Consider the following 16,952-nt stretch of genomic DNA (forward strand, 5'->3'; position numbering starts at 1 on the left):
TCAAACATAAAGGAAAGGGATGAGCAGTTTTATGTCCCTTTTATTCTGAAAACTAAGTTGAAATGGCCAACATTAAATACAGTGCATTCGGGAAGTATTCAGACCCCTTGTTCTAAAATATTTTTTTCCCTCAATTTACACACAATACCCCATAATGACAAAGCAACATTTTTTTATTTTATTTATAAAAACAGAAAACAGAAGATATTCACATAAGTTTTCAGACATATATAATTCATACTTATTCATAAGAATTCAGACGCTTTGCTATGAGACTCGAAATTGAGCTCAAGTGCATCCTGTTTCCATTGATTATCCTTGAGATGTTTCAACAACTTGATTGGAGTCCACCTGTGGTAAATTCAATTGATTGGACATGATTTGGAAAGGCGCACAACTGTCTAGAAAAAGGTCCCACCGTTGAAAGTGCATGTCAAAGCAAAAACCAAGACATGAGGTCAAAGGAATGTTCCATAGAGCTCTGAGATAGGATTGTGTCAAGGCACAGATCTGGGGAAGGGTACTAAAACATTTATGCAGCATAGAAGGTCCCCAAGAACACAGTGGCTACCATCATTCTTAAATGGAAGAATTTTAGAACCAACAAGACTCTTTTTCTAGAGCTGGCCCCCCGGCCAAACTGAGCAATCGGGGGAGGGAGGTGACCAAGAACCCGATGGTCACTCTGATAGACCTCCAGGGTTCCTCTGTGGAGAACCTTCGAGAAGGACAACCATCTCTGCAGCACTCCACCTATCAGGCCTTTATGGAAAAGTGGCCAAACGGAAGCAACTCCACAGTAAAAGGCACATGACAGCCTGCTTGGAGTTTGCCAAAAGACACCTAAAGGACTTTCAGAACATGAGAAACAAGATTCTCTGGTCTGATGAAACCAAGATTGAACTCTTTGGACTGATTGCCAAGTGTCACGTCTGGAGGAAAACTTGCACCATCCCTATGGTGAAGCATGGTGGTGGCAGCATCATACTGTGGGGATGTTTTTCAGCGGCAGGGACTGGGAGACTAGTCAGGATCGAGGGAAAGATGAACGGAGCAAAGTACAGAGAGATCCTTGATGAACACCTGCTCCAGTTCGCTCAGGACCTCAGACTGGGGGCGAAGATTCACCTTCCAACAGGACAACGACCCTAAGCACACAGCCAAGACGCTGGAGTGGCTTTGGGACAAGTCTCTGAATGTCCTTGAGTGGCCAGCCAGAGCCCGGACATAAACCCGATTGAACATCTCTGGAGAGACCTGAAAATAGATGTACAGCGACGCTCCCCATCCAACCTGAGAGCTTGAGAGGATCTGCAGAGAAGAATGAGACAAACACCCCAAATACAAGTGTGCCAAGCTTATAATGTCATACCCAAGATGACCCAAGGCTGTAATCGCTGCCCAAGGTACTTCAACAAAGTACTGAGTAAAGGGTCTGAACACTTGTAAAAATGTGATATTTAACTTTTATTTTAGAAATTAGCAAAAAATTCTAAAAACCTGATTTTGCTTTATCATTATAAGGTATTGTGTCGATTGATCAGAAAATAATAACAATTTAATCCATTTTAGAATAAGACTGTCAGCCTCTCGAGTGGCGCGGAGGTCTAAGGCACTGCATTGCAGTGATCCTAGAGATCCTGGTTCGAGTCCAGGGTCTGTCGCAGCCGGTTTGCGAATGGGAGACCAATGGGGCAGTGCACAATTTGGCCCAGCATTGTCCGGGTTAGGGGATGGTTTGGCCGGCAGGGATGTCCTTGTCCCATCGTGCTCTAGCAACTCCTGTGGCAGGCTGGGTGCATGCACGCTGACACGGTCGCCAGGTGCACAGTGTTTCCTCCAACACATTGGAGAGGCTGGCTTCCGGGTTAAGCAGGCATTGTGTCAAGAAGCAGAGGCTTGGTTGGGTCTTGTTTCGGAGGACGCACGACTCTCGAGCTTTGCCTCCCGAGTCCGTACAGGAGTTGCAGCGATGAGACAAGACTGTAACTACCAATTTGGATACCACGAAATTGAGGAGAAAAAGGGGCAAAAAAATTAAGTAGAAAGAATAAGACTGTAACGTAACAGAATGTGGCAAGGGGTCTGAATACTTTCCAAATGCACTGTATGCACTATAAGGCTATTCTATATAGCTCCAGTTGAAGTCGGAAGTTTAGATACACCCTAGACAAATCATTTAGATTTCACAATTCCTGACATTTAATCCTAGTAAAATTTCCCTGTTTTTGGTCAGTTAGGATCACCACTTTATTTTAAGAATGTGAAATGTCAGAATAGTAGTAGAAATAATTATTTATTTCAGCTTTTATTACTTTCATCACATTCCCAGTGGGTCAGAAGTTGACATACACTCAATTAGTATTTGGTAGCATTCCCTTTAAATTGTTTAACTTGTGTCAAACGTTTCAGGTAGCCTTCCACATGCTTCCCACAATAAGTTGGGTGAATTTTGTGCCATTCCTCCTGACAGAGCTGGTGTAACTGAGTCAGGTTTGTGGGCCTCCTTGCTTGCTCACGCTTTTTCAGTTCTGCCCACAAATGTTCTATATGATTGAGTCCAGGGCTTTGTAATGGCCACTCCAATACCTTGACTTTGTTGTCCTTAAGCCATTTTGCTTAGGAAGTATGCTTGGGTTCAATGTCCATTTGGAAAACCCATTTGCGACCAAGCTTTAACTTCCTGTCTTGAGATGTTGCTTCAATATATCCACATAATTTTCCTTCCTCATGAAGCCATCTATTTTGTGAAGTGCACCAGTTCCTCCTGCAGCAAGCATCCCCACAACATGATGTTGCCACCCTCGTGGGATGGTGTTCTTCGGCCTACAAGCCCCACCCCCCCCACCTTGTCCTCCAAACATAACAATGGTCATTATGGCCGAACAGTACTATTTCTGTTTCATCAGACCAGAGGACATTTCTCCAAATGTATGATCTTTGTCCCCATGTGCAGTTCCAAACTGTAGTCTGGCTTTTCTTTGGCGATTTTGGAGCAGTGGCTTCTTCCTTGCTCAACCGCCTTTCAGGTTATGTCTATATAGGACTCGTTTTACTGTGGATATAGATACTTATGTACCTGTTTCCTCTATCATCTTCACAAGGTCCTTTGCTGTTCTGGGATTGATTGACACTTTTTGCACCAAAGCACGTTCATCTCTAGGAGACAGAATGCGTCTCCTTCCTGAGCAGTATGTTGGTTGCGTGGTCCCATGGTGTTTATACTTGGGTACTATTATTTGTGCTGATGAACTTGGTACCTTCAGGCATTTGGAAATTGAACCAGACTTGAACCAGACTTGTGGTGGTCTACAATTTTTTTTATGAGGTCTTGGCTGATTTCTTTTGATTTTCCCATGATGTTAAGCAAAGAGACACTGAGTTTGAAGATAGGCCTTGAAGTACATCCACAGGTACACCTCCAGTTGACTCAAATGATGTCTTTCAGCCTATCAGAAGCTTCTAAAGCCATGACATCATTTTCTGGACATTTCCAAGCTGTTTAAAGGCACAGTCAACTTAGCATATGTAAACTTCTGACACTGGAATTGTGATGCAGTGAATTCTAATTTAAATAATCTGTCTGTAAACAATTGTTGGAGAAATGACTTGTTTCATGCACTAAGTAGATGTCCTAACTGACTTGCCAAAACTATAGTTTGTTAACAAGAAATTTGTGGAGTGGTTGAAAAATGAGTTTTAACGACTCCGACCTAATTGTATGTAAACTTCCGACTTCAACTGTATATATGTTTATTATTGGGATATCTTGTTTGTTATCATCATGAGCATCTTGCTACAGCCAGCGATAGAAACAGGTTACTGTTTATCTCAAAGGCTGTGAAAAGTCAAACTGAAGACCAAGTGTACAGTTTTGTGTAAGATATTTCCATGTCATAAGATTTCATGTCAGGTATAACTGCCTTTTTGATCTCCTTCTCCTACTCAAAAAGAGCTGCCCCTTTTTCAAAGCTCGCTACATACATAAGAAGCTGAAATGTTCTTTGATTTCAAGTAAACTATAATCTGGTTTCATGTCCGGAATATTCTCTAGATTCTAGATATCACTGGTGACGTGATCTTATACAGTTCATCAGAATCCTCGGATTGTGCTCCGTGTACCAATATAATATCATCAGGCAGAGGCATGAATAAAAATCAGTGTCAAATCAGTGCCACTAGTTGAGGTATTGTTCAGACCGACACAGCCCACTGTTTGCATGTCCCATCGCTAATTTACCCTCCAGTACGTTTCACTTGACAAGTGTCCCTCTAAAAAATGTTTACTGCAGGGATGGGCAACTCCAGTCCTTGCGGGCCAGAGTGGTGTCACATTTTTTCCCTATCAAACACAGCTGATTAAACTAATTTAATTCTGAACTAAGATCATGATTAGTTGATTATTGGAGTCAGCTGTGTTAGCTGGGCCTGGGGCAAAAGTGAGACACCAATCAGGCCCCCGAGGACTGGAGTTGCCCATCCCTGATTTATAGAACACTTTCATTAAACACTGCCATTCTGTTTCTCTCTCTCTCTCGCACGCTCTCTCTCGCTCTCTCTTCGGCTTTAAGTAGCCATTAAGTGCTCAAATCACGCATTCCACTGAGGCTTGTTAATGAATATGTAATAGCTTCTGGTTTGATATTTTGTCCCCATTTTTCAAATCCTGTCTCATCCCCACTAACTGGATCTATGGTCTGCTAGAAAGCTGCTTAATGTGTTGGTCATCCAATTTTTTTCCACTATTATTTTATTATTAATTAACTGATTTGTTAATCGATTCAGTGAGCAGATCACAATTGTCTATGTAAAGAATGGAGGTGTGGGGTAGTCTCATGGTTGAGTGGAGGGTTTAGGTGGTGAATGATGAACTAGTCCCTGAACACTCTCTCCATTGTCTAGCTCCACTACATCACACTCCCATTGACTCTCTAAAGGAGAGGCTAAATCGGTCTATAAAAAGGCAGTGACTGACGGAAACGAGACTAAACAGCACTGAGCCCAGTGAGGCAAACAAATGATGCCCCTGATCGTTCTTACATGTTGATATCCTAAGCTTGAACTCCTCAACTGTGTCTCAGTAGCAGGATTTTGTTCCTGCCTAGATTGCAGGCATGACCTCAAATTGGTGTCGATGTGCAGTAGTTTCCCGGACGCCTTGTGTGAAAACTATGGCTGCATGGATAGGATACCCCAGGCTCGTGCAGACTATTCCCTCATCCCAATGCCCCAACACTACAATCCCTACTGAAGTGTTTATTAATAGCTACATCTGGCACCACGGTGGGTCCTGAAGCTAAGACAAATAGGGAGAGCCAGAGTCTGCCTGTTTTACAGCAGATCTGAGACTGACAGTGAGGGGAGAGATTCTATGGCTGATCTGTTGCTGTGACACTGGAAGGAAACAAACGCAGTGGCAGTGTGAAACCTCATGTCAAAGACCTACCCCCTCCATTGCCTTAAATTGAATTTTGTAATCTTCTACCTGCTCCTGTTTCATTTTGCCACCGGCGCTGGCAGACACTTTATACTGTGTCCACAGATAACAGTAACACCTACCCACCTTCCAGTTCACCCACACACACTGCTGTAGCCTACATACTGCTACGCAGACACACATACACTGGCTACACACACAATATGTCGAATCACACACAGCCGGTGATTGGGAGTGTGTTATTATTTAGAACAGACAAAGGCTAATTTACAGTGTCGTCCATGTGCCCCCCGCGCAGGTCTTCAGTGTCAAGCCATTTGTCTTATTAGAAACCTCAACCCCCTTGTGCTGCCCTTCCCTCCCCACTTCCTGGTATCACTGTGGTCCATAAGTAAGAAGAGGTCAATTAAGTGGGCTGAGGGACAGAGAGAAAAAAGCCTCCAGGGATTCAACTGCAATTGAAAGCAAAGAATGAGCTGCTCCTGCACTCCTATTTCTATTTATATCAAGAGGAGGGATCAAGGAAACATGGATCCATCTCCTGAGATATGCTTAAGACAGTCTTACAGCTCTGTCTGTCCCTCTACTCGTGATGAGTCGTTCACGAACGAACGGTTCTTTTTTTACATATCTTTTTGGTGAACTCCAAGAACCAAACCGCATCTGTGATAGACGTTCATGTGTTTTTTATTTATTTGCATACTGTTACTGCAAGCGTTCTCATTTTGCAGTACTGAATGAAGAGCCATTTGGGAGCCAAATGAACGTACAGTTATGAATATAACTACTGTTCCCTGGGGGGAACGAGGTATAACATACTATGGAGAGGCAACGACCAATCATGTTCACCTGAAATCACGCCCAACAGGTCAATGGATGCCAAGCCCGCCCTCAGAAGGCCCACCTTTCTGGCTTTTATACCGGGGCTCGCATTAATTTCCTCAAATCAAATGTATTTATATAGCCCTTCGTACATCAGCTGATAACTCAAAGTGCTGTACAGAAACCCAGCCTAAAACCCAAAACAGCAAGCAATGCAGGTGTAGAAGCACTGTGACTAGGAAAAACTCCCTAGAAAGGCCAAAACCTAGGAAGAAACCTAGAGAGGAACCAGGCAATGAGGGATGGAAAGTCCTCTTCTGGCTGTGCCTGGTGGAGATCATAACATGGCCAAGATGTTCAAATGTTCATAAATGACCAGCATGGTCAAATAATAATAATCACAGTAGTTGTCGAGGGTGCGGCAAGTCAGCACCTCAGGAGTAAATGTCAGTTGGCTTTTCATAGCCGATCATTAAGAGTATCTCTACCACTCCTGCTGTCTCTAGAGAGTTGAAAACAGCAGGTCTGGGACAGGTAGCACGTCCGGTGAACAGGTCAGGATTCCATAGCTGCAGGCAGAACAGTTGAAACTGGAGCAGCAGCACAGCAAGGTGGACTGGGGACAGCTAGGGGTCATCATGCCAGATAGTCCTGAGGCATGATCCTAGGGCTCAGGTCCTCCGAGAGAGAGAAAGAAAGAGAGAAAGAAAGAATTAGAGAGAGCATTCTTAAATTCACACAGGACACCGGATAAGACAGGAGAAGTACTCTAGATATAACAAACTGACCCTAGCCCCCGACACATAAACTACTGCAGCATAAATACTGGAGGCTAAGACAGGAGGGGTCAGGAGACACTGTGGCCCCATCCGATGATACCCCTGGCCAGGGCCAAACAGGAAGGACATAACCCCACCCACTTTGCCAAAGCACAGCCCCCACACCACTAGAGGGATATCTTCAACCACCAACTTACCATCCTGAGACAAGGCCGAGTATATCCCACAAAGATCCCCATCACGGCACAACCCAAGGGGGGGAGCGCCAACCCAGACAAGAATTCAGTACCGCTCTTCAACGATCCCAAACTACATAATGGTGCAGGGCCAAAATATATTAAACCTTGTTCCCTCCTTCAAGGAACAGTAGTTATATTCATAACTGTACGTTCCCTTTCATTATGTCACTCGGTATAACATGGGACAAACAAGCCGGCTCGGAGTGAACCAAACTAGGAGGCCCACGGCAGCCCAAGCACACAAGGGTTCCACCAGCCTCAAAAGGGGTTTCAGAAGCCTAATACTTACCAGATACCTGAACTGTCAGAGTCTCATGAGGCCTGAACTTTGAGAGCCCCATATAGGGAATCAGAACCTGCTGCCACTTGGATATACATACTGACATGCTGCCACTGCAGCCCAAGTCTATAGACCCCACAGTTTCAAGAACAATACCTACCTTGTAAGAAATGTCAGAAGTCACACAAGGAACCAAAACACCTATCGTTTCTTGGTAAAGCGCACATACATGCTGCATAGCATCAAACAGAGTCAATGAATCATGGCAGCCCGGGGCTCAAACCCACAGCAAACCTGCAGTAACCTGAAAATTGTGTACTCGCACGCTGCCACGGCAGCCCAAGCCTTAAACCAACAGGAAACTGTGGTAACCCTGATGAATGCGCAATTTACGCGCTGCTGCACCCCAAGGCAGCCCAAGCACCCCAAGGCAGCCCAAGGCTTAAACCCACAGGGAACTGTGGTAACCCAGATAAATGCACAATCTGCACACTGCCTAACACCCTCTCCCGGACCCAGCCATAACAACACTATGAGCCACACTGGGAACAGTTACATCCAAGCAATAAAACCTCACAATGGTATGTTCCGAACCCCAACTCGCTGCAGCACACATGTCACCAATCCTTATAGGGTAATACACAAGAAGCTGCCACACCCCTAGTGGAGTAAGCATGCACACCGCTAGGCAACCCTTTTCCTTTGCTATCATGTGCTAGGGAGATCCACAATCCAATGAGAAAGATGCTGCTTCGAAATCGCCCTACCCCGAGTTGTATTAGCGAAACAGACAATAAGCTGGTCACAAACCCTGGTTCTTCCTTTAAAAGTTTTAAGCTTATGTCGCGAAAGTTTGTGGTAGATGGTGGCAGATTGTGGTAAATTGCTCCGTTCTGGCAACAATGGCTGACACTTAAATAACGTGCCACACCCCGTAAGCTGTGCTGCAACTTTTAAAGGAAGAACCACTGTATCCTTGGTCCTATCCATATATGTGCGTAAAGTGTGCACCGGACACAGGCCATGGCACCTCTGTTGTTCACCGGAAGCAAACGGAGGAGGTGAGAAAGGGAACAGCTTGAAAGAAAAGCAAGTGACCTCTTAGACATGGGCATAACCTTGGGAGCAAAAGCTGCATGAGGATGTAACATCACTTTGGATTCGCCAGGCCCACACTCCAAATAGGAAGGATGTACTGATCCCCAACGCTCTTGGCCAACGCCAAAGCCATGAGCAGGCAGTCTTGTAGGAAAGGACACTCTGAATGGTTCTATGGGAGACTCACATAGAGCGTCAAGGACCAAAGCCAGGTCCCATGTGGGTGCCATGGGCTTAGACACTGGCCTTTCGGGAACCTCACCATCAGAGGAAGAGACCGCTGGGTAGAGCCGTCAATCCCTACATGACATGCCGAAATGACTGTCATATAAACCTTCAATGTGGAAAAAGAAAGGCCCTGCTCAAAAAGCTCTTGCAAGAACATCAAAATGTCCAACAAAGAGGTCCGAAAAGGAGAAACTCATTTAACCCGAAACCAATCCTGAAATGCGAGCCACTTATATGTATACAACCCTCTTGTAATCACGGTCGAGGGTAAACTCCTATCCATCAAATTCAATCTTTCAGGAGCCATACCCACAGATCACATATCTGCGGAATCCTCCACAGGTCCCCGCCCAACAGGCGGATGATTTTCGGGAACCAGGGTAGTCTCGGCCAATAGGTGCCAACAGAATCAGACTCTTCTGCCAGACCCTCTCGACAATGGCCTGAATCAGGTCCACCGGAGGAAACGCATAGAACAGGGTTCGAGGCCACTGATACACAAAATCATCCATTCCCAATGGAGCACCCAGATCCCTCATTGAGAAGAAAAGATGATAATGCGTGTTTTCTTGAAATGCATAAAGATGTACGCGCCGAAACCGGGCACATATCTGGTCCATATCTGGGCAACCACTGAGGGGTGAAGTCTACACTCCATAGAGATGGGACCCCCTCTGGAAAGTAGATCTGCACCCACGTTGAGGGATTCGGCAAGATACGTCGCACTGAGCGTCAAAATGTGTACTGCTCCATACGAGAGGCTAACGGGCCAGGTTTAGGAGATAGAGAGACCCCCCCCCCGCCATTTGATCTACGCCACCACCATCCTGTTGTTGGACCTTACCAACACATGCTGGCCCTCTAACATCGGAAGGAAACCCCTCAGCGCTACCAAAACAGTATCTCTAGGTAATTGTTATGCATCGCCGATTGCACTGTTGATCAAAACCCTCTTTCCAAATAGCCCACACACAGTTCTCCCCAAACCAGTAAGGATGTGTCTGTTGTGATCAGCCTGCAGGACACTACCCATCCCATGGGTCTCTCCAAGGAGTCAGCGCCCTTAGGCATGACGCGGATACCTTGAGCAACTGCTGGCGGTGATGAGATGAGTCCAGACGCGTAGCAATCACCTAGCACTGAAATAGACGCATCAACAGAAGTCCCAGAGGCACCACAGCTATCATAGAGAAAATCAGACCCAATAACTGCAGGCACAAGTGAAAAGGCACAGAGTGCCCCAACGGAAACCGTGCCAGACAGCCGGAATGCGACCTTACTCTTTTGGGACAAAAATGCATGATTCAGAACTGAGTACAGAAGCAGACCCAGAAACTGAATGCGCTGAGCCAGAGTCAAAAGGATTTCTTGTGATTCCCTATGAACCCCAGAGACTGAATTTGGGAAACCAGTGTAGCAGTGTGGAGTTCAACAAGTTCCCTCGACTCCGCTACGACTAGCCAATTGTCCAGATAGGCCAATACTGTGATCCCCTGGCATCACGCCATTGCCAAAGCCATCGCCATCACTGTAAAAAAAGGTTCGGGGCGATAGGGAGAGCTGAGCGACAGCACCAGAAACTCGTAGGTCACATCCTTGAAATTAAACCTCAGAAACTTTCCGTGGGAAAGATGTACAACTACATGAAAGTACGCATTGTTCAGATCTACGGACATGAACCAATCGATGGGACACCGACTGCAATAGCCAGTGAAATGTGAGCATTTTGAACTTTGCAAACCTTGAGGAGCTTGTTTAAAACACTAAAGTCCAGGATGGAAATCTCCTCTCTCACGACAGGTGCTAGGACTTCTAGGACCATTGACTTAATGATGAAAAGGAGGACACACAGAAAACTACCCCCTTGTCACCATCCTCATCACCATCCTCATCACTCATGGTGAAACTGCGCATGCCAGCCACTGGACGGAGCATGCTGCCAGTCTCCCATACATAATCTCCTTAAGGGACAGAGGGAAACCCTGAGGACTGGGACAACTTATCCACCGCTCTTGACAATTGTGTGTCAGAATGTGGGGAAGAAACTGTGCTTATTATGCCCACAGCTGGATGATGCCGCACTCTCGATACCCCTGAACACGAGGAACCTTGGGTAGAAACAATGTGCTTTCTTGGTACCGTCATTCTGATATCCATCTCACACCAGGTTCAGGGACATTGGCAACCAGTAATTTGCTCCCATTGACCGAGCCACTTGTTGCCACAGTAAACGCTTGGCCCTGAGGATACCCCCCTCCCCCAGCCTCCAGCTAGGGTTCGAGGTCTGCTTCTTCCACGGCGCTGCAGAGAAGGCTGTTTTCACCCCGCTCTCCTTCAACCCAGCACAGCGTCTGTGGCAAGATGTCCGCCGCTGCCCAGAAGCACGAAGATGGTCAAAACCTTACCTTCAAGTCGCTCCCTGGCCCGAGGCAAACCGTCTCTGCCTTACAAGTTTTGAACCTCTATTTGCTATTTATGGCCTGTAGGCCTCATTGACCTGAGCTCATACAACAAGTTTTTGAGTTTAAAAAAAGCATAATGTATGGATTATTTTAACAATAACAAATACTCAGATGAAACATATTGTGCTATTTATCACAGACTACTTTGTGTCAAAGTTTAGCAAGGACATTTGTTTTGAAACAATTTCTATTTTTTAAATTGTGACACAAAATAATATCTGCACAAAATAATATCTGTGTTCCCGGTCAAAACTGACCGGAATGATTTTATTAGTAAAGAAAGGACATAGGCCCAAAACTACACATTAAAACTTTACCATATTACACAATTAATGTCTGAACACATTAAAGAACAACAGTAACAATAACAGTATTACTAACAATAACAAAAACATTAAAATGTTCACAATCTGTCAATCAATGGTGGTTCCCTTTTGTGTGTTCTCACGCACATGTTGGACATTACGTGGTGGTTGCTGCATGTGCCTTGCAAATATATGCACTGCATTTATGGTACATAATGCTCGTTTTGACATTGCTTGGTGCACACAGATTGCACCTCTTCTTTTGGTCTCTTCTGTCTCTGGCGGCCGTAGATCTTTCTTCTGGCCCTCTCTCACCAATCCAGCAGAGGATGGTGTTAGGGGAAGGTGTTGGCACCTTTGAATTAGGGATGCCACCATGGCTTTCCTCAACTGTTCTAGGACTAGTCTCCTTTTGAAGAATGTCCCCTGCTCCCAGCCTGGATTCACCACAAACGCGTTGTAGGCCGACACATCTAGGATGTTGAAGAACACCACCATGGCCAACGTACGGTCATCCTCTTACAAGAGTATGTGCCAGAAACCTGCAAAAATGCAACAATCATAAAATAAAGGAATGAGTACATACAAGTGATACTTCATGTCTTGCATAGTAATGTGAAAAACTGCATCAAAGAGTTGTTTTAATTTATCACATCTAAAACATATTTACATATTCAAATGAATAGAAATGACTCCGTATTGTTCACAAATTCAATGTGCATTTCACCTAACAACAACATTTTATCTGGTAATAGGAAAGAAAGTACATGAGACTGGAAAGTTAAAAAGTAACTCCCCTTTGTTCCTGTTGTAATCCAGGACAGGACAGCGTTGGGCTTCTTGTCCTCCCTGGTACTCACAGCGGCAACCTTGTGCAGAGTTGTCATCAGGAGCACATTCTTCATTTTCTTTGGTCAGTAGGACAGAAGAGTGTGTTTATCAGTGAAGGCACATTTAGAGGAAAAACACAAGGCAGGAGGCAACTCAGGATTGTTTCTTCTGACCATCCCCACCATGGTCATTTTGGGGGGAGCAGCTCCTGACTAAGTGCATATGAGGAGAAGAAATTGTCACATGTTATGTTGTGCCCCTAGAGACCTGCAGTCATTTCTAGGCTTCCTAGGGCAGACTTAGCATCCATTGGCCCGTTGAGCATGATTTCAGTTTTCTTCAGGTGAATATGATTGGTCGTTGACTATACCGAGAGGCCGACTGAAAGTGAATGGCTCTTGTGCTGTCGGTGATTGGAGACAGAAGATCCTTCTCACCGAGAAGTACTCAGAATGCCCATCACTACCCTCTACTGAAGGGTCAAAGAGGAGATATGGATCTGTATCTAGGCACGCCTGGTCTACGGGACCGTGAACCTGACCAGTTAACACTGGGAACCACAGTGTACTTTCATCTGACCAACACATACAACTGTTTCTATTTGACTTGCTGAATAGAGTTATGTCACATACCATTTGCCAGTTTCTATAACATGATTTTGCAGTTGAAGTAAAGTCCATTCACATACCAAATTTCCTTTCAGACTATTGTCTGAGTAGTCACATTTTGGCTTCTTGACATATTCAAACTACTCCATGACTCATGAGTGTTCCGTAGTCTGGTTCTTTAATTGTAAGTCCCAAGGCTGCCCTGTTGAGACCTTGCACTCTAAACTGTACAGCACATGCTTTGACTGTACCATTCCTAGGGTTGCTTAAGTGGAGGCAGTTTCAATGGAATAAACAATGCCCTGTGTCACCTTTGTGTCCCCTTCTCCTGAATAGAGATCATGAAAGATTGTCAAACTAAACAAGATCAAATTCACCAGCAGGCTTCCACACTATTATCTCCTGCTTGGAAAAGAAAACGGGGACACATTTTTTTTGCCCGTAAAGTTTTTTGAGAACATATTTGCCTCTTTTCTCTTGTCACATTAATTTTAATTCACAAAGACTCTGGCTCTCTTTCTCAGCAAATGTTTGAATTATTAAAGGGTGGTTTTTCCGAGGGGAACGGAGACATTTGTCGAGATGTGCGTTCACTTGGTGCCAGTGTTAGACTGCAGTCACTGTGACCGTAGGAATATAACACACCATTCCTGTGTTCTCTTCTGCCCAGTTGAAAAGAAAAACAGGAAAAACTCAAATGTCTACTTATTTTCCTAATTTTTCTAATTGTATTAGAATACGGTAATTACAATTACGATCCTTCTTTGCGTACATATTAATGAGGCCACTTAAATAATAATGGTGAGTGGAGATAGCCTTTCTCTAAACTTAACTACTGAATTAAATCTGAAGAAGGCACATTTCTTTGTTAGATATTCGAGGTGGAGAGCTTATCCCTGATTTAGAGTATTATAAACCATGAATAAATAGATACAAATGGGAAACATTTTAACATCATTGTAATATTACTTTAATATCCTGGGTTTGTTGAATTCAAGAGTTTGTTGGATTGTTGATGATGTTTGTGTGTGAGAGAGAGGAATAGAGTGAGATTATGTTGGAAGGAAGCTGCCGCTCCTAATGTGGTCATCCATCACTAGCATAAATCATATTCATAAATCACAACACACACACATACGCAGGCGTGCACGCCTAACACACACACGCGCGCACAATTTCATCGGGACATCCTTGGTTGGATCCTCTCTACAAGTCATTGCGACACATTTCCTTTGAGAGATCCTTCAGCCAACACCATTCTTCAAGCTTGTGTCTTTTTTCTGCTCTGCATTGCATGTACATACACAATCATTATCCAGCCCCCCAAAATCTTAATCACTATTCTATAACATACTTAGTCACTGCAGCAGTCCATAGCTACCTCCTATACAGGCAGATGTGTTGGCTGGCTGCCTGCCTGCCTTCCCTTTGTTAGGCTCCTGGAGATTTGTGCTCCCTGTCACGTTGAAGTTTGCATTGCAGTTTGAGTCATGATATGTGTCCCCGGGCAAAATATTACTGTTGCTGTCAAGATTTATATATTCATGCATTCATGCTTTCAGCACCACCGTTAATATGTGCTTTTATTATTTTCTTCTTAAAGAAGGGGGGAACGGATGGGGGCAAATTGTATACTTTCAAAATAGGATAGTAAGTATACAGTCTATGTTCAGAGAGAGAAGCTGTTCTCATGTTATAGCATTGTCCTGTAATAGCACAGTATCCTGGTAGGTAGAGACCTCTGTGAGAATGACCCTGATGAAATGTGTTCCAGTAGACCTCAGACTTGCCTACAGTATAGTTTCAGATGATTGCTACTCCACCTAGCATTGTTTTTAGATCTATCTACCCTCTCACTTTCATGACAAAATTTGTTCCTTTCTGGTAGTGTTGCACAATATGTTGGTCAATGTATGACAATTTGAAAAGCAATAACTGAAATGTAAATGTGTAGTTCTACTCTACATGTTCTGATAGATTTGAGATTTTTGTTAAGATTTCCCCCACAAAATGCAAGCAGATCGCAGTCAAATTACTGAGTGTGCGTCTACATCTCCCTGCAGGCTTCGTGACAGATGACCAGCAATTGGTTTTAGCCCCTCTGTTTTTGCCTTGTGTTGATCACACTGTTTATTTGGAAGTTAGTAATCAGCTAACATAAAACATTGCAGCCAGAACATTGTTCCCCGTCATACACAACACGTCTTCATGAATGTCACCAACATTCTGTGAAATGTTTTCTAAGGATGATACAGCAGGATGTTTACTGTGTTTATGTGGCTGGGAACTAACTTGTCTAGCTATTGGCATGTGAAGACATACAAAGTCAACACAATTTTGTCAAAGTCCTTTATATATTTGATATTTCCAAAATGCTCATTTGAAAGGTGTAAACACAGAGAGAGAGTTAAAAATATATATATTTCATGAGGTTTGTAATAGCACCAACGTCAGAGCTGTACTGTATATTAATATATCACCAGTAAGATGCAACATTAACAATGTGCCTACGCTCTACACAGACAGACAGACAGGCAGACAGACAGGCAGACAGACCGGGAGGGAGGGAGAGAGAGAAAGAGAGAGAGAGGGGAGGGGGAGAGAGATTTGATTTGAGAGAGAACCTCAGCTTTGCTCTCATTTCATCCCTCTCTCTTTTGTCCTTTTCCGGTGAGAAGACTAGAGCTGCTACACGTCCATCATTATCTCATTTGTTGGCGGGTGTGAATCACACAGTCCCCAGTGTGCTTCCTCACTTTCACCTCCTCCCCAGTCCTAGCCAACCTTGTTAATCACATGCTCTACAAAGACCTAGCGTGGGCCGTGTTCCTCCACAGCCACACTAACCCTCTCCACGGTGGATGCACAGGTCACTGAAGCATGATTTAGCTCAAGAAAAAGACAGAGAATTCCAGTGATTTCCCTTTTTTTCGAACACCGGAGCATCTCTAATTGCATCTGCTTGCTGCTTCTTCTCATAATGGCGTATAGGAGGGGAGTGAAAGCTTCTATAAAAGAAATACAATAAATTGGTGGGGAGACTTTTGGCTAATTGGAGCCCTGAGTGGATGGAGAGAGCGGGAGAGAGGAGCCTGTGCTCCCAGAGAGAGCGGCTGGCATATGTCTGTGTTAGCTCCCGCTCCCCTGACAAAGAGCAAACTAATTACCTCATGTTTATATCATCCTAATTAGTGCACACTATAACAGGCTAATTACAAGCACATCGCAAACTGACGGAGAGGAGGAAAGAGGGGTCAGACGCCCTCTCTCCGTTTTTTCCAGAAAAGGAGAGAAGAATCTCTGTACAGTACTTTGTTTGAGATGCCAGTATAGGTGTTCACCTTTTGGAGAGAGGAATCTCTAGACCAGGGGTCAGCAAAATAATTTAAGTTTTTACTCAAAAAATGTAAAATGTCACTTACTCTTTGGAAAAGTAGGGATAGAGTGAAACAATAGAGATATTTATGTGCAACTCAATACAGTGTCTGTGTTGAATTCTTGTCTGCTAAGCAAGTGCAGGTAGTATCCAGGGGTCTTACATTACCTGAGCCTGTGTGCATTCACTAGTAGAAAAGGTATTTTACATTTTTGCTTCAATGTATTCAGGTTTTCTCTGTGAATGACTGTAGTCAAGGTCTCTCTGTGTGTGTGTGTGTGTGTGGCTGTTTGAGCTGTGTTAAAGTTGCACTTGCATGCGGCTCGAAGATGAACTCAGTGTCCAATTAGCTCCCCCAACTGAGAGACTCCGAAGCTCCATTTATACCTGGTTCTAACATGCGTCTGTTGTCCTGATCTTGTCCACATTCTGGTTGTGCCCACATTTGTCGATGTGTAGACAATTAAAATACGCATTGTGATCTGAT

This window comes from Oncorhynchus masou, chromosome 28, assembly GCF_036934945.1.
Source record: "Oncorhynchus masou masou isolate Uvic2021 chromosome 28, UVic_Omas_1.1, whole genome shotgun sequence".
NCBI lineage: Eukaryota > Metazoa > Chordata > Actinopteri > Salmoniformes > Salmonidae > Oncorhynchus > Oncorhynchus masou.